General features: G+C 35.9%; 1 pseudogene; it reads left to right on the forward strand.

Moving 5' to 3' along the window:
* Positions 1 to 23793, forward strand: part of LOC149137578 (uncharacterized) — a 62532-nt pseudogene extending 38739 nt beyond the window's left edge.
* The last annotated feature ends 250 nt before the right edge of the window (positions 23794 to 24043 follow it).

The raw sequence follows: 24043 nt of genomic DNA on the forward strand, positions 1-24043 counted from the left end.
GTATATATTTATATGTGTATCTATGCATGACATCCAGTCTCACCTTTTGGTGTAATACCAATGAAGTTGTTTCAAAGTTCATGGTAAACCAAAGTAGAGACAGGGCAAAGTTTACCCAATTCGTATTGTAGGTTTTTATCCGTTTTTATCGAAATGGTTACTAGTTAAGGCGCTTATGTTCGCTAAAGAATTTACTAACCTTAATGATATGGATAAAGATCTAATAATGCACGTTACACACAGCATTATATATAATGGACACCTAAACGAAGAGGCGCCAGTCAGTCCATTTTGGCCCATGGAGAGATGACGATTTAACCATCTCTAGAGGCATAAACGGGTACACCATAGACAGGCTTTGAAAGGCCCAATACACACGTTTAGCTCCCTTAGTCTTAAGATTGCAATTGACGTCAATCTTACCATATCTAACTGTTTAGATATTACGTTGGATTTGGGTACTTGTTCATACATGCCTTACCGTAAACTTGTTAAACACATATTGTGTTTAAGTACCCGAAGAAGGGTGTCAGTAAGAGGATTTCGAATCTGTCCCCAAAGGAACTCCCCCACCTTAAAATGAGACATTGTTAGTCAGCATCCTCTTCATGCCACGACCTAACACCCACAAAAGAATGCGTCACCTTAAGATCATTTGGTTTGCCCCACCCCTCTACCCCAATGCCAAGAGTTGCATGATAAAGTTCTGCCTTAAATTTGTGAACAAGCATTTCGCGCAATCCCATATGTACCGACGAGTATTTAACAAACACGATTTAAGGGTCACCTTCTTCAGTGTGGCCTGAATTAGAAAGATTTTTGTGAATGCTCCTAAACACTGAACAGATGCCCATGTATGGTTAACAGTGAATGCCTAATGGGTGGTTGATGCAACTACGAGTCCATGTTCTACAAGGCAGGAGTGGTGTGCGCCAGTAACAGCAGTAACAGCAATGAACAACACCACCAATAACCCAAGGACACATACGCGGAAATAACTTGGAGCTACGGAGTTCCCTTTAAGCAGTGACTAAATAACTACAGGTCCTCCTTTAGGATGCAAGAAAGGTGCAACGTTATGCTTTTGGCCAATTACATGTGGTGTTTAAAAGAAAAGTGAACGCCATACATGATTAAATGAAAACTCCTGGAACAACAGGAGCAAATTTTGCTTGGTCGCGAGGGCAAGGATCCTAAAAAATTCGCTTGAACTTCTTAACTTCTAAAATGAAATGTTTAGACGGTGCCTTCATGACAGACAGTTCTTGTTGGAGACATGGAATTCCCCACTTGCTGACAGAAATCCTCCATAAACTCACGCTATTCGGTTACAACTGGAACAAAAACACCTTAGATAGAAAATATGCCTGTGATATTTGGACTATGATAGTTCAACTATGATAGTTGAAAAATACCTGTGATATTTGATATTTGAACGCATATCTTTGAAAAACTTTATGCTATGCTTTCAATTTTAGAAACTGTGTCCTTACCAGCGAGTATTTTAAGAAGTGTACTTATAAATATGTAGAGAGACACGAAGTAAATTATTTTTAACGGTTGTATTCGAAGATAAAGCTATTGATACTAACGTGTAAAAAATAGGGTCAAAAACACCCTGGACGGTAAAAAATGTTGAAGGTTACCAGGGGACTCGAATTCAATTTTTCTCTGAAGAGGTTTTCTTTTTACCCAATATTCTACACGCCATTATTTATGGTTTAATCTTCGAGCTGAACCGTTAAAAATAAATAACGTAATATCTCTCCAAGATTCTAGATTCATATAATAATTGTACCCCCATCCAACACATATGAATACATTGTAACAAAAGAAAAAGCACATAATATATTGTGGAGAGATTATATCTACAACCAAGAATTCAGGATTCCCTCCATTGATAATCAGAGTTACATACACGTGTGAAATATATGTACATTCATTCACACAATTTCATGAAACTATCTGACTGATCTTACGTGCAATTTTCACCTCTGTCACAGTCAGTATAATGGTGTGAAAGATCAAATGTTACATGTGGGTATTAACGTATGCATATATGCATATATACTTGAGTGAATGCATGAACCCATGTATGTATGTATGTGCACGCATGGATGTATGTCTCTATGTTTGTATGTATGTATGTATGTATGTATGTATGTATGTATGTATGTCTCTTCTGTATTTAATTATTTAAATTCCTCCTCTGAAGAAAGAGCTGTTTTCTAACAAAGATACAAAACTTCATCATTGGAATGTAGATAACAAAAACAATGTCACATTTGGAAACTGAGAAACGTTTTGAATAGCTTTAATGTTCTGCATACATATTTGTAATATGCGAATCTGTTGGTTGATTTCTTTTTCTGAAAATTCAAGCTTATCCAGAGTGACAGATACAAAACCAAGTGCCCCAACTTTTATTGGTATAAATGTAAATTTGTAATCAGAATACAGAAGCTGGAGGTTTCGAAGTAGTTGTCCATAATTATATATATTCTCTTTGATTTTCAAAGAGATTCACATCAGGAGAACAGTTAACCTCTATGGCAGTACATATTTTTTCTTGCCTTGCGCAAACAACGATATCCGGCCTGTTATGCTTACAGCTAACAAATGTTCCACCCGTAATCCTTGCACTGGTATTTGTGTACGTATTCAATACGAGAAGAATTCTCTATATTTATTACGGTACAGTTTTTTTTCCGAAAGACATTATGAAATTAATAATAAATACCTGAACGAGGTATAAACAGTAGCTGCACAACAACGTGAAGTATATTTGCCTCTTAAATGTGGCTAACCACTAAGGGTGGATGCTACTGTAGCTTGTAGCCCCAGGAGAACACCTCCTCCAGCTGCCTATTGACACACTTTCTGTGCCCTGTCAGTATTTGCAAAGGGAAGCCATCCTTCCCATCAACGACCTGACGTGATAAGCATGGACCCAGGTTTCTAGGTATTTATCCGTCGTCATCGCTCGACAATCACCGGTCTTCGAAGACATTTTTATTACAGGCACAAGGCTCAATTACAGAGGGGACATACAAAGACATGCGGGATCATAAAACATATGACGGATGATGTGAAATGAAAGAGAGAAAAAAAGAAAAATATAATGCAAATGATACGGCCCACTCGCTCCTGCTGCGATATGAACCATAGATTCCTTTTTACTTAAGCTTTTAGGCAACCTCCAGCCTCACTCCGAGGCGAAACCATAACTTTCCTTTTAGATTCTGCCTCACAATTTACAGATCTTTTAACCAATTGTTCATACAGATTTTACTTCTTATTTTCTTCCTTTTTTGTTTGCCCCTTTTTTTTAAACAAAAAAAAAACATTTTGGAAACCTGATCTTTCAACCTTTACTTGTATTTCCTTAAAAGTTCAATCAAACATTTTCTCCAGTTACAGTCTTTACAGAATTAATTCGACCCACCTCTCATGTTTCTCACAATACCTTTCACCTCCACAATCTTCCACGTTAGGTTGTCCCATCTCACCACAATTGTCCTTTTGCTCGTGTTTCTCATGTTGTTTCCCCCTATTTCCTCCTTCCAGCCGTTCTACGCGTTCTTGCACTTCTGTCTCCAAGTCTGCGCGTTCCTGCACCTGTGTGTCCGTGCGTTCCTGCATGTGCGTGTCTGTGTGTTCGAGCACTTGTGCATCTGTGTGTTCATCTGACCGCAACTCCACGCGCTTCGTCTGTGTATCCATGTTTTGGAAATTCTGCAATTCTGGGTTGTCCCGTTTCTGGTCCAAATGTCTCTCTAATTCTCCCGCTGGCACCTCCACTGGTAAACCTTCTCCGCTTCCCATCGTGGGCTGGTTTTCCTGCTCCATTCCTTCACTCTTCCTCAAGTCCACAGTCGTCGGTGACTTTCCTCCCTCACGATTTCTGGTTTCTACCTCCGCAACACTCCCATCATATTCTATTTCTTGCTTCTGCCTATTCCCCACCGCTACATCTTGAGAACTCTCTTCCACCACTTCTATTGCACTTCTAGGGCACTTTCCTTTCATGGCCGTGCTCTTTTAGGGCAATTTCCTCACCACATCCGTAACATTTTGGAGGTCTCCTCTCCAACACTACTTCCAGTTTGTCACCGTTTGGTAATTTCACAGTCTCCGCCATCTCATCGTAATATCTTGGGCCGACCGCGCAGACTACTTCAACAACACAATCCCCAAAATTCACTTGTTGTGTTCTGCTCACTTAGCCAATGCTCAGGTTGTTTCCACTCCTCAGCTCAGAATTAAATATTGTGGCCACTATCTATTCAGGGTCTATTGACGGTGGGACTCCTCTCATCCTGATGCCTACTAATCCTTTGCCCGAACAGTTCAGCATCAACGTCTATTTCAATCCCATCATCATCGTATTGCTGTACTTGTTTGCCTCTTCTTCTAAAAGAAAGGCCACTACAACAGATCCATAACTTCCTCCTCTCGTAAGAAACGTCATCTTCCCATCCTCTAACACCTGATCCACCACCTCCTGCGGTGCATGTTCCATTCTCCCACTTTCATGTGAACATTTCTGAATATTACTGTCTTGCTCTCCATTTCTCTTCCTTCCCCCTCAGACAGGATCATTTTTATGTTTGACCCCTCTTGTTTAACATTCTCACAACACTTCATTATCGTCTCACCACTCCACTCCATCATCTCCGGCCTCAGCATACGTGGGTCCACAGCATTTCGACTTGCAGCAGCTTCCGCACAACTCTTCATTTCTTCAGGTGTTTCACAACCACCCAACAACGGTGGCTTCACAAAAAAAAAAAAGAAAAATAAATTCGGCCAAACTCCTTTCAAAAACCAATAAAAATCAGCAGTCTTCGATGCGAAGGGGTCCCAATGCAAATACATATATCCTTTTTCCAGTGACGAAAAGTCACTGATCTCGAAAAAGTGTAAACAAGCAATAATAAATCTCTGAACGAGGTATAAACAACAGCTGCACGACAACGTGAAGTATATTTGCCACTTAAATGTGGCTAACCACTAAGGGTGGATGCTACTGTAGCTTGTAGCCCCAGGAGAATTATTTGTCACAAAGTCATGTTGCATAGGGAAGAAGTGTCTTCATGAGATTTTATGGCAGCTGCTAATCACATTTGTGATGTCCTCAACAGAAATACGACACAATCTACATTTACGGATGCATCACAGAATTCCAAGGGCATCACTGTCTCTTTTGCTGATTCAGTATTTAGTAGCAATCTTCTGTTCTTGGATTGTAAATGCATAACCTTCGAAATATCATGTAATGTAGCGGTCACGAGTCCAAGAAAGGACTACGACAAACATATCCATGCATGGTCTTTTTCTTTTTTTGGTATGGTGAGCGTTTCACCCTCAGGTCTTCTTTGAGGTATGCTAATCCAGCTGATTTGGGCTTGTATGGGAGGTCATCAGGAAGAGAGTATTTCTTGAGGAGCTCACTTCCAGCATGTAGCATATTGTTTTCTCGATGTATGTATGTATGTATGTATTATGTATGTATGTATTATGTATGTATGTTTGTATGTTTGTATGTATGTATGCATGTATTTATGTATGTGTGTGTTTGTGTGTGTGGGGGGGAGGGGGTATGTGTCTTCTACTGTAGCCCCAGGTCAAGCAAAGCCTTTTTGATAGAAACCGAAACCTCGTCGTATAGGTATCTATATGTGTGTGTCTTTGTGTTTGTGTTTTCCCCCAGCACCGTTTTACTACAAGTGATGGTTTGTATATGTCCACATAACTTAACAGTTCAGCAAATTTGACCGATGGAATAAGTGCCAGTCTTTAACAAATTATTGCGGTAGGTTTCTTCGACTAAACATTTCGAGGCAGAGAAAACCACCATGGCTGCAGCTGAATTACTCAAAGAAGCAAATGGTAATATACTACATACATGTGTGTGTATGCGTGTGTGTGTGTGTGTGTGTGGTACGCCTGCATGCGCTTATGTATGTACGTACACTTGTATATATGTACACATGTACACATAATCGTATTTATCTGTAAACGTGCTCATGAAGGTATTCAAAGATATTATCGCCTATTTTGATCTTATTACATGCTTCAACTCATTGAATATTTTACATATTTTGAGTGCACTTTTGATAGCTTCTAGCTGTAATATCTCTCTTAATCATGTCGAAACACCAGTATCGTTGAACCCCGTGCGCCGATGCGCTGAGTGTATTGACTACACAGTCGTCGTAAAAGGGAAATGCTTTTCTCCTATGATTTAGACTACAGTGTCTAGCATATTTTGCTTCCTAACCTGCCTGGATGTACTAAGAATAAATATGAAAAAATCGCTTTGTGAAACTCATGTTACCATTCAGGCAGTAGTCACGTATTCTAGTTCTCCAATAATTATTGGTAGATATCTAAAACTAAAGTTCAGATAGAATAACTGCAGATTTCGCTTCGACTCGGTATATATGCTTTCACTAACTCTTATTTTATTGAATTATTGAAAGGAACAGCCCGCTGTTATCTTTTGATGGTACGTATGCATACGTATTCATCTCGGTTGCCTCTTGTACTTGATCCTGTGGTTATCCTGTTTACACATTTTGTTATATTATTTTCTAGCTATACCATGGCTCGTGCTAGGTAAAATATTGATAACATTTTCGGACAGCTACTTTTGATGTGGAAGACATTTTGATTGTGAATTACAGAGTATCCATGAGTTGTCGCATCTAAGTGGTTTATCTGCATTTCTGTCCCTGTTGTGCATGAATTTATATGTCTTAACTAAGCGTTCATTGTTGCAGATTAGAAAAGATCTTCGTATATCCTCAAGTAACTATTGTATTCTTCATTTGATATTGAAGAAATTGTCAGGACATTAGTATGATGTGACAAGATGGGTTCGTATTTCTTCATTTTACAACCATGTCAGAACAATTATCCTGGCGATATGAACACTTTTTTGGCGGGTGTGGGGTGAGATATATTTAAGTCTTCCATTGCAGAATTCATGCCAATAACTAACGAATTGACATAGCGTTTCTGTTCATATCAAAACATTTCAGGGCTTTATGAATGTATGAATTATGCGGTCTGGCGTGTGCACATAGATAAATTTGCTCCCATGTAGTGGGTCTATATTTGGCTTGAGTACACAAGAGCATGTGCTTCACTGCAGCTTATGTGTGTCTTTGTTTGACTTCGTGTTTGCATGTGGTTTTTCGTATGCGCATGTAACTGTATACAAACTTAAGGCTAGGAACCTCATATGGGTAATTTATGGTATAGGTAATTTTTGGTGTTTTACGGTTTCATTGTTTCCCTGATCTTATTTTGACCCATTGCTTTATAACTTCTTTATGTTTTCTTTTATTTTTCTGCTACACTGGCATGACATAAACGGCATTTTCATGGGGGCTTAGTAGCATTCTTAACTCTCTTATTGCTTAAAACTTAATTGTTCTTTTCTGCTCCTGGATAACACAGCTGTAGCCTTCTAGGACGCATGCGCTATACCTATCAGATGTTCAGGAGAAGCTACTATTCCTGTCATTGTTGCGAGTATTCTGTTGTTTGGTTAATATGTACTTGTGCATTACTTTCTGGTAGTGTGGTGAATATTTCTCCTCCAAATCTCCGCTAAAGTAGGTCATTCTAGTTATCTTTGGTTCATATGGAACAGCTGTATACTCACATACAATTATATTAACACACACATACATACACACACACACACACACACACACACACAAACACACACACACACATATACGTGTGCGCGTTTGTATTTGCATATATATATATATATATATATATATATATATATATATATATGTATATATATGTATATTATATGTACGTATATATATATATATATATATATATATATATATATATATATATATATATTCTATTTGAACTATATATTCGTACATATTTATATATTATATATGTGTGTGTATAGATATATGTATGTATATATATGTATGTGTATATATATATATATATGTATATATATATATATATATATATATATATATATGTATATATATATATATATATATATGTATATATATATATATATATATATATATATATATATATATATATATATATATATGTATATATATATATATATATATGTATATATATATATATATATATATATATATATATATATATATATATATATATATATATATATATACACATACATATATATATATACACATATATATATATATATACACACACACACACATATATATATATATATATATATATATATATATATATATATATATATATATATATATATATATATATATATATATACAGTAATACACACACATATTCACACTCTGATGTGTGTCAAAAATAAGCTCGTGTTAAAACAAAGCGTGTTGCAAATATAAATATAAGCCAAAATAGGAATTTTCCTTCATATAATGCAATATATACAAAAGCGAATATTGACTTGAATTTTATAGACATGGAATATCAAATTTCACTCATATGATTGTGTGAGAATGAGTTTGCAGCAATATTTGTGATAAACGTTTGTATATACTTTGTAAGGATGTGTACGTGTTTAGTACACATATATATGCATCAGAAATTGAATTATACAAGATATATAAGATTTCCTGTCAGTAAATGTAATATTACAAAGAACGTTTCTACTTATCTATGCCAGTTTGAAAACATGTTTGTTAGTATTGAATTTGTCTGTGTTGCGATAAAAAAACTCATATTCAACTTGCGCATGCTAATATTACATACATCAAACAGTTTTGGCTACTTGTGATTCTATAACAGCAGGAAACATGTACATTTCTTGATAAAGAAATATTACTAATATCTAGCTAATTTCTAGTTGAGCTTTTTATATATTTTCCTCGCTGACTAAGCAATTCATAAAATCAATTTTCCAGAAGAAAATATACAAAAACAATACCGGCACCAGCAGTATCATCAGCAAAAACAACAATACCAACAATACAACAGTATGTAAATAGAGAAGAAGAAGAAAAGGTAACGTTTTAGAATTATTTAACAGTTTACAGCGCCTCACCCATAAAAGATATCAGCAACTTCATCATCAGCATTGCTACCAATATCAGCATTTGTAATAAAAGCACTATCTGGAAATTTGTTTTCTTGTTCCTCGTACCTTTTAAAGGATTGTGTTTTTCCCATCTTTACCCTTTGAAGCAATTTAATATCAGTTAGTTCAATCAACCCGATTTCAATATTCATATTTATGTAGTCTCGACGTTTATATTTCATCTTGTATTGTGTCCTGTTGCGTGAAAATTGTATATATAAAACAAATTTATTGGATGTTTCGTTTCCCATTACTTATTTTCTTATTATATGTTTGTATTACGATTGTGTCATCCTTTATTACGATTGTGCCATTGGTTTTATCAGGATATATTTTTTAAAGTAAAGTAAAGAAATAAGGTTTCAAAAGATATGGAGAAAATAGCTTCATTTAATATGTCAACCTGTGAAAGCATTTATTTTCCTATCTTATTTCAAGAACAAGGAAGTTGATAAAAACAACAAATATTTATCTGCTATCTAGCTTTGTGTCTAACATTGTGTGAGAAAACATTTTTCGAGCTAGTTACCTCTTCACTCCAGTATTTTCTAGCTTTATTGGTTTAGTGAACAGAGACTAGAATACTTGTTAAAGAAATATTCAGGTATCCAATGTCAGTCTGGGCACATGTACATTGATATAGTAAACATGGAACCTGAAGGCAAACAGAGGTGAAAGCTTTCACAACAATATTTTATAAAAATGACTTAGTAGATTTATTAAGGACAGAAGATTTTAGCAATTTGGGATTATTTTCCAGCTGCTTAGAAATCTACGTTTGTAGAATTTGAATTAGTTATTCTACTAGTAATAAGACAGAGAGCTGGCAGAATCGTTAGCACAGCGGGCAAAATGCTTAGCGGTATTTCGGCCGTCGCTATGTTCTGAGTTCAAATTCCGTCTAAGTCGACTTTGCCTTTCGTCCTTTAGGGGTCGATAAATTAAGTACCAGTTAATCATTGGGGTCGATGTAATCGACTAGTTCCCTCCCCTCAAATTTCAGGCTTTGTGCCTATAGTAGAAAAGAATCGTTAGCACACCGGACAAAATGCTTAGCGGCATTTCTTCCGACTTTACTTTCCAAGTTCAAATTCCACGGAGGTCACCTTTGCGTTTCGTCATTTCGTGGTTGATGAAATACATACCAGACAACTACTGGCCTCACTACAATAGACCTAACCATCTTCTCTCAGAATTGCTGCCAATATTAAAATGATTCATTATTACTACAAGCCATATCTTATTTTTCTGTCCGTCGAAATTGCGTAGATAACTCCATCTCTTTCTTCGAGTATAATACATATTGTGCTACCTTATTCTATTTTCCTTCTCATTTTAATGGCAATAGGATGTAGTTATTCGCATTGCGATATATAGTTGTGTTGGCTCGAGGATATTAAATATTTCTACACACGACAAAATGACATAATTTCAATTTTAGTGCTGTTACTGAATTTTCTTTTGTCGACACAGTGTGCTATTTCTCTTCTCAAATTTTAAGTGCCTATACTTGATTACCTTCGGCTGAAAGTCAAACGCATTTTCAACTCAACCAGCTGTAATTCTCAATTAGTTAATTAGTATACACAAATCAAGAATTTATTCATTACAAAGTGACGTAAATGAACGCCGTCGGCTAGTATTATGTGCCTTTCAAGTAAATTCATCAGCAATACTAAGTTTTAATGAACGTATTTTATATTATCTTTCAAGAACATCATCATCTCAAGATAAGATATCTTGCTCAAATAAGACTAGTTGCTATATCATTTTTAATACTTATTGTGATGCTTGGCATAAATTCACAAATGATAAAAAGAAATATAGTCAGAATTGTTTGAATAGATTCTAATATGTTACCTATATTTGTTTCAAGAACTCATTGTGAAAAGAGGGAAGAATTGTAGCCTTTCATTTGGTGGGAATTGCTTCAAGAATGCTGAAGGTCAAAATGAGAGATTGTTGAAAGAGTTTATTATGGTATCACCTTTACCTGTATTTCACCGCTTTCTGTTCGCTCTTTAAATTGTAGTGACGTTTGTTGAGCATGAACTAAGCTTCGTCAAGCCGAGACTCTGTTACATATTTCATTTCCTGCTGAGAGCCGCATAGCACACGTGACAAACGCAGTCGGAAAAAAGCATTTGCACAATATCTATTTTCTTGCACCATCCTATAGCCCAAGAGCCATAGTTGAATTCTTTCACATGGAAAGGAATACAACAGGTTTGTTATGAATAGCAACGATCTTAGGAATACAATGAAAATACTTCTCTCACATATAAGACGCAGCTGATGCTACAAACAGGAACATATTAGGACTCATTTAAATGGATAAAAGCATGGGTTCATCCATTTCACTTTAATCTCTAGTCCACTCACATGCTGCCGCTTTTCGTAGCCTTTTGTATAGCAATAACAATACCTACTGTTCATCGAAATTAGTCCTTTCAGTAATACTTCCACCCAAGCAAACCTAACACAATCGTCTCTTCTAGTCTCTCATACTAAACATCTTTAAACTGGCTGCGTGCTAACCATATTGCTAAATTATCATTGTGGAATGTCTTCGCTGTTCGTGTGATTTCTACAGTCATTGATACATAGTTGTTGGGTGAACATCGGCCGCTTTGGTTTCACAAACATTTCTTTTACAAAGATACTGGACTCAATCACTTTAATTCGACTATGCATTTACGCCCACCAACATATCCGTTCGGTTAAGTTAGAAAGATCAAGGTAAAATTTATGAAGAATTTAATAATACAGTCTATTACGTTTACTAATATATCACGGATATTTTTGTTATCTAGTCCTAAATAATGCTTTGATCAAGCATATATATTAAATACAGAATCAAACCGTAACAGATCTCGTCTTTTTACAAAGGCATAGTGCATCATGACGACATTATCTAGTGTGCCTTTTTTTCTGCGATAGTAACGTGTAATTTAAAAGAAATTTTTTCATGTTTTTTTTCTTCACTGACATGGCTCACAACTAATTACCTCGAATTTTATTGCGATTAATGAGAACCAACTCAAACCTGACTAAATAAACTTGCCATCAAAGGCGTTCTATTCAATTTTATCCAATGTACTTTTAAGACTAAGTGTACCAGGGACCATACTAACCATAGTCACATTCTTCAAGACAGAAAGGTATGATTCAAATGGTATCAACCGCTTTTTGTAAAACTGTAAATGGCTAAGTTGAGAGGAACTTTTACGCTCCTTGGGCTCTTTGTTGCTTATAGTATTCTGTGAGATTTTGATCTAAACCAACACAATTGTCAGTAAGAATTTATAACACATATAAAAACGTTATCAAATAAATACGATAGTTTGTTCAACGTAAAATTTATAAGAATGAAATTGCATCCGTATATATATATATATATATATATATATATATAACATGACCATTCCCAAATACAACAATACACACACACACACACACTCACACGTACACAGACACACACACACACAGACACACACACACACACACACACACACACACACACACACACACACACACACACACACACACACATGACTGTATGTGTATATATTTGTACTTAAAAAGTCAGCTGAAATTGAATATCTGATATCGATTTCAAATCCAAATACTATTGATTAGCGCTATGTGAAATAGCGACACCTCCAATCTAAATACCAATATGTTTATCTGGGAGGCTTTTAAATTGAATCCTCTAACCAAACACTCATCGCAACGTGATTGATTAAATGCATTGCCATGACAACAATGTTAAAGATATAGCTTAACACGGAAAGTCATCAGTACTTAGTTACCTCATTAGTATTAATGTACTGTAGTTGAAAATACAAATAATGCTATTCTGAACATGAACAGGCACATCTCCGGAAACCCTCGAATGTCAAGTCAGAAACAAAAACTACAAGAAGAAAAATAACAACAATAATAGTAACAACATCAACAAATACTGACTCATATTATACTTCCAAATAAATACACATACATATACACATATGTAAGCATGTATATATATATATATATCTATATATCTATATATATATATATATATATATATATATATATATATATTCTCTTGTGAATCGGTGAACATTCAAAGAAACTTGCTAATGGAAATGCCAATATAACAAGATAATATAAATACCAATATAATAAGAAATCACACAAATATATGCACATCAGACATACACATAGACACACATTTATTTGTCAACATTACAACATGGCTAAATCTATAGAATGTCCAACTAAATATCTTGTGGTAATTAGTTGCGCCCGATCATGTTCTGAGTTCAAATCTTACTGATGTCTTTGAGTTCGCTTTTCTCCCTTTCGAGGGATCAATAATACAGTCAAATATTGAAATCAATTCACTTGTCTATCGTTTCTTAAAACTATATGTTTGATTTCCTAAGAAATATATATTGATTTCTTGGAAAGGGACGAAGCTATGAATTTTTAGGGCGCTTATATTAAATTTATCATTTAGCGCTTTTATGATATAATTTTTTTTATTGATCCCGGAAGAACGGAATTCAAAATCTGTCTTGGTTGGATTTGAACTCATCACAGAAGGGATCGTCACGAAATATTCCAGGTATTACATGATCATTGGTTTCAAATTTTGGCACAATACCAGCAATTTCGGGGGAGGGTAAGACTATTACATCGATTCAGTATTAGACTGGTAATTATTTTATCGACTCCGAAAGGATAGAAGCAAAGTCGACTTGGGCGGAATTTGAACTCAGAACGTGAAGATAGACGAGATGCTGTTAAGAATTCTGCCCGTTGTGCTAACTATTTTCAAATTATTAACACCATTATGTTACTGAAGAGTAAAACTTTTGGATTCAGTTCTGCGATGTTACTGTCAGAAATCACTGTTAGATTATTCCAAGCGTAATATCGTTTACCTATTTCATTTCCTGGATGTTAACCATAATATTTGCTCATTTCAGCGAACTTCTGTATGTGGTAACCATATCAAAAGAGTAATATGCGGATTGCCGAGAGAACATTCAGGAAAGTTTGGTTAGTTCAAGCAGGACGGCCGAGTCTAATAATGATGTTTTTAACGATGACACAAAGCTACATGTTTTTGAAACGGAACAAGCGGCTTAATTGACTCCAATATTTATTTTATCGACCTAAAGTGATTTGAATTCAGAACGTAAACGGAGGTAATGAAATACCATAATTCATTTTATGTTGTCCGCAATATAGTATTATTGCCACTCGCTTATTTCCAAGCATCTATCCAATAATAGAAATTAGTTGGATTTAAAAGTATTTCAGAAGTCTGAAACATGTTTTTCTCTTTCCGGTGAAATCAATTAGTCAATTAATCATGCTATCTATCTATATTTATAATTTTAATTCTCGCTTTTCATGGTCCTTCCCGCTACATCTACTCGTTCACACTGCTGTGTAGATGATGCTCTTTTTCACTTTGTCTTAACCTTCTCTCCATATAAATCTTCCACAAATATTCAACGTCAGATATGTCTCGATTCACCAATGGTAGCACGACAATCCAATTTCTTCCTTCAACAAAAGACAACCCCCATCAAATCCCCATTCGTATTAATGAGAAAAGTCTTACGTCCTTATTTTCCTAAATGCCAACAACATACAACCAAAACTTCTAAAGTATCGTTCATATTCTAAGCTTCCGGCTGGATTTCATAGCGGCCTCATGTTAATATAATAATTGGGCATCTGTTTACAAAGGAATACACTTCATCTATCTTGATTCACTCACCCTCTACAAGATGAACATTTATTCATTTTGTAGTTTCTTTCATAATCAGGAAAGTCACTGATGCGATACACACAAATGCTTTACCTTCGATCAAAGCAAGAAGATGGTAAATATTCACTCACTAACATGTTACAAACACATTATTTTCTTATTTTCCATCCTGCTTCTTCTACTACTAAAATAGTTTCATCCTGCCTCTTCTACTACTAAAATAGTTTCATCCTGCCTCTTCTACTACTAAAATAATTTTGCGTCTCTTAAATAATACGTTTTTTGTCTTAATCAACCAAGTCCTAACGATATATTTTTTGCGCTTTCTGTTGTCTCCCACCATAGCTCTCACACAATGCACATTTTTATTAACCTTTAGTTGAATAATCTGCCATTTTTTCTGCAAGTCTACATGCATTGAAAGAATGATGCTGAACGTCATCCATATCGATCACACCAACATTGGAGGACCTGCAAAGGTCATCGGTGATATTGTTCCTTCTTCGACTAATCAATAATTAGCCAATGATAGAGTTGCTTCCTGGCTCTTAATTTACTAGAAATAACAGTAATATTTACTAAAATCACTCTAACATCATACATGTACGAACACATCGGAAAACATGAATTAAGACGGGGTTAGTCAGGACAGAAATGCCTTGCCTCTAATAATAAATCTTGATCAGATGTGTTTTAGGGCAGAACGACAATAGAAATTATTAATAATTTGTATTAAAAAGTTGCAAATTTCCTCTTTGAAATGCATGAACATATACACTTTCCTGAAACTTGAAACGTGTACTTGAATCGTCAACAGCTCTCGTATTTCTGAGCGAAATTACCTAAAATAAGTACCGAGATTATTCTATTTTAACTAATAGGTAAATCATTTTGGACTATGCAGCATAACGAAAACTTGACCTACGGTTTCATATCTTAGCAAACAAATTTTCCTTCATTTTATTTGTTGAACATAATCTAGACTCGAGCACCATACGTTCTGACATGCAATGGTTAATTTTATATGGTGGCAGTGTGGTAGACTTAGCATGTTATTCCATCTATGCACCCCCTCCACCAAACATTCACAAACATACATACACGCATGATCCAGGGCAGACTGCAGCAGAGGCAGATAATATAAATGTGATAGCTCACAATATCCACCACGTGGTTGTGCAAAATGCAAAACTTAGCAACACAATCTCTTAGAAACTTCAACTTACCTTAAATTTTCATTAAAATACTGGATGACTCAATACGTGACAGAAATGGTAAATTTTGAGATATATTCTAGCAGTATGATTTTACCATATTGTAGTACTAGTAATACCAAAATACATTTTCTTCCATGTTTGGTTTCTAAATTTAAATTGTCGACCATTGCTGTTTTGTTGCTGTTTTTGAACTCCAATTGACGTTCCAGCTGTTGTATTGAGAACAGTTTCCAATGTAGCACTTTCACTTCCTGATCGTGTCACCACAACTTGTGGTAGTTTTGGGCAAGTCTATGACTATCGTCCGTGATATAAACAATGATTTCATTCACTCTATTGCAGATGAGGTACAGCAGAGACACTGATCTTGCGTTGCCAGTATAGTGCTCTTGGTCTGTTTCTTTTTAATATTCCTTTCATCAGCTAATCAGTCCTATTATTATTATTATTATTATTATTATTATTATTATTATTATCATTGAATGAAATGCAGTGCATTGCATCAAAGTGACACTGGGGTTAAGTATACGAAGCCCAGTATATCCTACCCGTCTGATAAGGCACATGCATCACAACCATAAGTGCGCGACATGATCTCATATAAAATAAACAGCGAAGAAAAGAAAATTATCAAAAGAAATGAAGAGTTCATACCCCTTGAAGGAGTTCCAATATCATGGGAGAAGGAACTGTTTACCTTTGTCAACAAAATATAATTCACAGCCACTCGCAAAAATAACAAATTTCCCGACCGAATCCGAATCGAAGAGGAAATAAGATCACATTTTAAACAATATAAAATCAACGAATATTAGTAGAAACATCAGATAGACTATATGAAGTGTTATATTTCAAAGATCCAGAAGATATAGGATATAGGACCTCAATTGGTTATTATTATCGAAAAGATCCCAAAGGAGGAATTTTAGAGTTTTCAGTTATGAGCAGTACGGGCAGGAAAGAGACTAAAAGTTAGATGCGGAACATATATACCTTGGTCGATGCGAATGGAAGTTTTACTCTTTATATAGATATCTCATTTGAATTATTTTACAATTTATCACGCTTTGCATTTGTTTTTGGAAATATTTCTGCTTTTTAAGAAATTCATCCAATTACATTTTGCAGGCATCTTTCACCACTCCCTTCATCTTTGAATAACTTGTGCATCTTACCCTACATGTCTTTATAACATTCCCATATTTTTAATCTTTAATTTTATGTATTCTTTCAAATCCTTCTGGTTAATAAAGAGAAAAAAATCTTTATATCATTCGTGCTGTGTTTCTTTCTTGGCAAGACATGTTTGAGTGGGCACCGTTTTTGGATTATATTTTATTAAGATTTTAAGACAGTATAATTATTTTTTCCTCGTATCGCTCGAGATTATTAAAATCACGAGCTTTCTATTTTCCTGTCTTGTTTGCACAAAAAAAAAAGTCATTTTCAAACAAGTGTTTATTTTTTTGCATTTAGCCATATTTCAATATTAGGGATAACGGAAAGAGTTTCTCGTCATAGTGGTGGCAACAGCCAAATAAACAAATACGCTCCTCAACTAAACACTAGTAAACATGATATTACCACATATTAAAAAAGAGAATCTAAGAGAGAGAAGGCTAAGAACATCGAAGACACGGAAACAAACCATAGAAAAAAAATGACTGAGTGATAGAAAACTGGCAATATTAGTTTTAAACATTCACAATTAAAAAGCAAAGAGAGCAACCAAAACGTCCACAGCACTAAACCCAACATGATAACAGTCATACGTTCTCACAGAATGTTAATGACGTTAGATGCAATTCTATGACAGTTTTTGCCCTTGTCAGAAAAATACCTGGCTGAGGTGTATCACAAAAGAACGTATCTCTTTGCCCGAGGATTTGCTCAAAGTAACAAATTAAGAAGGCCCTATTTGATAATTAGGTGAATGATAGAGAAGCATTTACAAATTATTCAAGGCCAAGAGCGAATCAGGTATACCTGCCTATATGATTACACTATGATATATACACTCAGAAACAGTGGAATTGATAATAGCTTCTAATTTTCTGATACTCCGCTTCCAATACAAGCAGACTAGGAGTACAGAAGCAATGGTAAATAATATGCAATTGAGATGTGTCAGTACGAAATTAGAAATCTAAATGAGTCCTGAACCAGCCGATATTTTTGATGGTACCCTACAGTGAATGCTGAAACAAAAACAGAATTAAGCCTAGTAATTCAGAGTAGAAAACTTAGCTGTTACACATTTGGTAATGAGAGAGAAATAGAAAGAGAGAGAGAGAGAGAAAGAGAGAGAGAGAGAGGGAGAGAGGGAGAGAGAGAGAGAGAGAGAGAGAGAGAGAGAGAGAGAGAGAGAGAGAGAGAGATGAATAAGAGAGGGTGAGTTTAGAAAATAATAGATTCTGGATACTACTATACCAAAATCACATGTATATGTGTGTATATATGAGTGTGTCCTGGTGTGTTTGTTGTAGATGTGTGTTCCTGGAAGATAGGAGCATTGTGTTTATGAATGTGTTAATGTAAGAATGTATGTATTAATGAGTGTGTGTTTGTGCAGGATTTAGAGTATTGCCAAGTTGTTCCGACACCAGTCGTTAGTTGAAGTATATTTTTTAATGATATCAGAGTATGTTTAATTGTAGTCTGTATTTTCGAATAAAAAATGTCTTTATTTTTTCCTGTTTGGTCAGTGGTGCTATTTGGGCAAAAGTACAAAGGGAAATTTTGAAATTTGCGAGACAGAGATCTAAGTGGTCACTGGGTAGTATCTGTTTTTTGGTGGTGTCCCGCAATTGTTGGTGGTACAAAAGTGTGTCCTGATTACGACAAAAGTGTGTCCTGATTGAAATTTATACATTGTACCTTCAATGAGGTGGATGGAAGTCCCGCAATTAGAGCGACCAGATTTTTTGACGGTTGGTGTTTGGCTTGTGGTGGGTAATTTTGCATTGGTAAGTAATTTCTTCAAGGATTTAGGTTGCCCCTTGCTTCTTTTTATTTTATGGATTTCGAGTCCTTTTTTTTAAATCTTGGGTCTTGGCTCAGCAGTGGGGTGTTCTTGTGTATAACGGTGTAAGCTTCTGTATTCCTTGGGTTGTGTGTTGAGAGATATGGAAGACTATTTAGCGTACCTTGAATGTGTTTCGTTTTTCGTAAATTTTGCATGTCGATTGCCTTAGCCCGTTCTATTCCATTATCAATTAATGATGATGGGTACTGTCTTTCTAGTAGATTTTCCTTTAGTTCTTGGAGTCTTTCGTCTTGATTTTCATAATTCGAGATAATTGTACAAATTCATCTCAATAGGTGAAAAGAACGTTTGTCGAAGTGAACAAAAAGTATTGTTTGGAATCAGTGGGTTTGTAGTTTCAATATTTGTGTCTTTTTTATGATAAAAATATCTACAAATGGGAGTTGGTTTTGACCATATTTTATTGCGAATTGGATATGATTCAGTTCTATATTTAAGAGATGAGGAATTATTTACATCAGGTGTCTTGGGGAAATTTCGAACCTGGGTTCTCATTCCTATCGATGTTACAATTATTATTATTATATTATTATTATTATTATATTATTATTATTATTCCGAACTCGGAACCTTGGGGTTAGTAGCCCGCGCTCTTAACCACTACGCCATATGCCCGTGGGCAATTATGGGGTGAATTTTTAAGGCTTATAAATCTATTATTTTTCTATCCTTCCTCAATACCGGTTCCCATATGCTATTCATATCTGCACTCGGTCTGCTTAGGAGGTTGTTGTGTCCTAGCATATGTGCTGCTTCTTTTAGTTTTCGTATTTTCCAGTGTTGTTCCCTGTCTATTATTTTAACTTCATCCCACAGGGGGAGGTGGTTTCCATTTTTCCATACATGATCAGCTATACCCGATTTATCGATATCTCCTCGTGTCACAGCTTTGCGATGTTCTTCTACCCTTATTTTGAGGGGGCGACATGTTTCGCCTTTGTATAACTTACCACAGCTGCATGGGATGGAGTACACGCAGGTTTTGGTCATATTCTCTTCTGTTGGTGGTTTTACCCGAAGGAGATATTTGCGAAGTGTTGTATTGCTCTTGAATACTGCCCTGATGTCATATGGGCCGTATATCTTTTGTATCTTTTCGGAGAGGCCTTTCACATAGGGTAGACAGACTGTAGACAGTTTATTGGTTTCATCCTCTCTTTTCTTCATAATTGGAGTAGATAGTATGTTCTTGGGGTAGTTGTTTCTTAATAGATTGTTACTGAGCTTGATCATTTCCTCGTGGTGGGTATCACGATCGCTACTTATATTCTTTGCTCGGTGTTTTAGGCACTGAGCAATTCCTCTCTTTACACTGTATGGATGGTGGGAATTGAAGTTAAGGTATCGTCCAGTGAAGGTTGGCTTGCGATATGCGGATGTCCTGAATCCATACTCGGTGCGTGTTATTAATACGTCCAGGAATGCCAGCTGATTGTTCTGTTCCTTTTCCATGGTGAACTGAATGGAAACCATCTCCCCATGTGGGATGAAGTTAAAATAATAGACAGGGAACAACACTGGAAAATACGAAAACTAAAAGAAGCAGCACATGTGCTAGGACACAACAACCTCCTAAGCAGACCGAGTGCAGATATGAATAGCATATGGGAACCGATATTGAGGAAGGATAGAAAAATAATAGATTTATAAGCCTTAAAAATTCACCCCACGGGCATATGGTGTAGTGGTTAAGAGCGCGGGCTACTAACCCCAAGGTTCCGAGTTCGATTCACGGCAGCGACCTGATTAATAATAGTAATAATAATAATAATAATAATAGTAACATCGATAGGAATGAGAACCCAGGTTCGAAATTTCCCCAAGACACCTGACGAAGGCTGGAGGGTATATCAATCGAAACGTTGTGTTAACAACAAACAAGATGAGGACGAATATCCGTCAAATGTAAATAATGTAAATAATTGGATATGATTGTTCATGCAGTTAATTAGGTTTTTGAATTCAATGAGATGGTCGAATGTGTGAGACCATAGAATGAGGCAGTCATCCAAGTAGCGTTTTCAATTCCATAACAGGTAATTGTAGAAATTCAGGCCGTATTGTAATTTAGTTTGTTCATATATTTGAACTTCTGAGTAGGCCATAACTAGATTAGCGTAAGTTGGGAAATTTTTTGTGCCCGTCGCAGTCCCTAATATCTGTTTATACGTGTTATAATTAACGTTAAAAAAGTTGTTTTACAAACTTAAGTCCTTCGATAACATCTTTTTCTATTCTTTCCGGGATCTTATTGGGGTATTTCTCCAGCGAGAATCTTATTACTTCCAGTCCGTATTGGACTTCTGTTTGAAATTATCTTCCGTGTATTTCAATTAATCGTGCGTAAAAATCCCTTTTGTTACGGTTTTTGTACGTTCTCCCTGAAAAATAATTTAGTTATTTCTAACTTTTGTTCAACCACTGTGTTTAAATTCAGTTTTGCCACATCAGCCTAAGAATTGACTTCAGTGCGTTTCAATTTTTTCGTGAGTAAATATCTTTGTTTTTACGGTATTTGTACGTTCTCCCTATAACATTTCTTTACTTATTTTCTGCACTCCGTCTATTTAAATACACTATTTACATTTCTCTCTCTATCAAAAAATGCTGTGTGTGCGGTCGTGCATGCGTACATATGACCGGTATGGGCCACATACAGCCGATAAGCCTTTATTACTAACCAATGAGATTTCAACCGCGCCACTGAATAATCATGCGTTAGAAAATGCTATCCTAAAACAGCTCAAGTTTTTTCACTCAAGCTATTTTCTTCTAGAGCTTTATACGCTCAAACTGGGTTTGTAAGTTCTGTCATCAAATTGACTTCTTTGTAATAAATTAGTCGTGCGTAAAACCTCTGTTGTTACCATTTTTGTACGTTCTCCCTGAAAAATAATTTAGTTTTACTTAATTTTTGTTCACCCAGTGTGTTTAAATTCAGTTTTGCCACATCTGCCTAGATTGACTTCAGTGTATTTCAATTTTGTCGTGAGTAAATATCTTTGTCTATACGGTATTTGTGCGGTCACCCAACAAAGGATGTCTGTACGTATACATTTCTACAATACCTTGTCCTTGTAAGCATTTGTAACGCAACCGCCGCTTGACAACAGGAGCTGGTGTCACACACACACACACACACACACACACACACACACACACACACACACACACACACACACACACACACACACACCTTTAATTTCAGTCCGAAAAATGTGGTCATGCCAGGGCATCACTGTTTGCTTTGCTACACTTTCAATGAATCTCCTCTGATATATAACATTTGGTGGATGAGGGAGTTTGACGTTGCTGCTCTCATCTGTCTTTCTTGCTGCGAGGTAGGTTCATCCGGAATTCTTGGCAGAAGGCGATCCAGTTTTGTTTTGAAAACGCCTTCATCTGCGCCATGCAGGTCTCTCGGCATTTGTGTGAGGATACTGAAAAGCTGGAGGCCCTTTAAGTCTAAGTTATTATAGTATCTTGTCCTGTATCCTGATGACAACGTTGTGATTTTTGTTACTATGCAGGGGTACTTCGATCTCCTGTTTGTGTAACTGACAATGGCAAAGTTTAGTTCAAGTTTATCTAGCATTTTCTAGATGTATATTACTGCATATCTTTCCCGCCTTCGTTCTAATGAGTAGAGTCGTAACTTTTTCATTCTTTCCTTGTAGCTAATATGACACACTGTGTCGATTTACTTTCTGTAGCTTCGCTGGATAGCCTCGAGTTCCATTGTTAATTTTACGCTGTTTGATGACCACATTATTGGGAGCAATAATCCAAACGGCTGAGGACGAAAATCCTCCAGAGTACCGTCATTGTGTCCTTTTCTCACGCTTTGAGTTCGAAGAATCCATCCGGTCAAGTATCTGCATTTTATTGCCAACTTCGTAGTATGCGCCTGCAAAGATGCATCATTACATATGCCGATGCCCAGGTCACGCACTGATTTTGATTCAGGGATTCCAGTCGCTCTTGGGTTGGTGTATGCTGTCTGCTTTTAATTGAGCTTCGTGTGTTAGTAGTACAGGACTAGGAATTTTCCGTTAAACTGCAGATGCACAATGTTTCCAAGGTTCTGTATCATCTGAGAGATTTTTGTATCGTCTGAATAGCTAGCATGAGTAGCTGAGGGCATATCGGAGAGAGCTACTGTGAATAGCAGCGCATCAAAGACAGTGCCTTGTGGAACACCACTCATTATTTGTGTTCCGTTTTCAGTAGAAAATTACGTCTAACAGAAGAATCTTTTGACAAACAGAATAACAATGAATCAATAGTGCGGAATAAAAGCAGCTACAACCCTACAAAGGGCAGAAACAAAACTCTAGACAAATTTCGTGGTTACAGAACCACTTTCCCTTACAATGAACTACTACAGCCTAAACCCAAATCCAATAACAGTCGAAGGGAATGGGAGATCATCCACGAGTTAAAAAGCAAAAATGACATCATAACTAAGGGTGCGGATAAAGGAAGTGCTGTTGTAATTATGGATAACAAGCACTACAAAATTTCTGTAACTCACCTCTTACAAGTTACTACCTACTATCAAAGAGTAGAACTACTGGCAACAGTCAAAAACGATGACCAAATTAAACGCATCCATTTGCCAACATCAAAAAAACTTAACGAAAAAGGAATGCAACTATTTAACACATTTTGAATGCAAAACCAACAACCTGTACGAAATTCTAAAAACCAACAAGAGCAAAATATTTATATTACTTACATTTGACGGATATTTGTCCTCATCTTGTTTGTTGTTAACACAACGTTTTGGCTGATATATTCTCCAGCCTTCATCAGGTGTCTTGGGTAAATTTTGAACCTGTGTTCTCATTCGTAAGGTATTTTCTATGTTGTTGTAGTTGTTGTTGTTGTAGCTGTTGTTGTTGTTGTTATTATTATTATTA

The sequence above is a fragment of the Octopus bimaculoides genome, chromosome 1 (assembly GCF_046866305.1).
Source record: "Octopus bimaculoides isolate indiv1 chromosome 1, ASM4686630v1, whole genome shotgun sequence".
In the NCBI taxonomy this organism is placed as follows: Eukaryota; Metazoa; Mollusca; class Cephalopoda; order Octopoda; family Octopodidae; genus Octopus; species Octopus bimaculoides.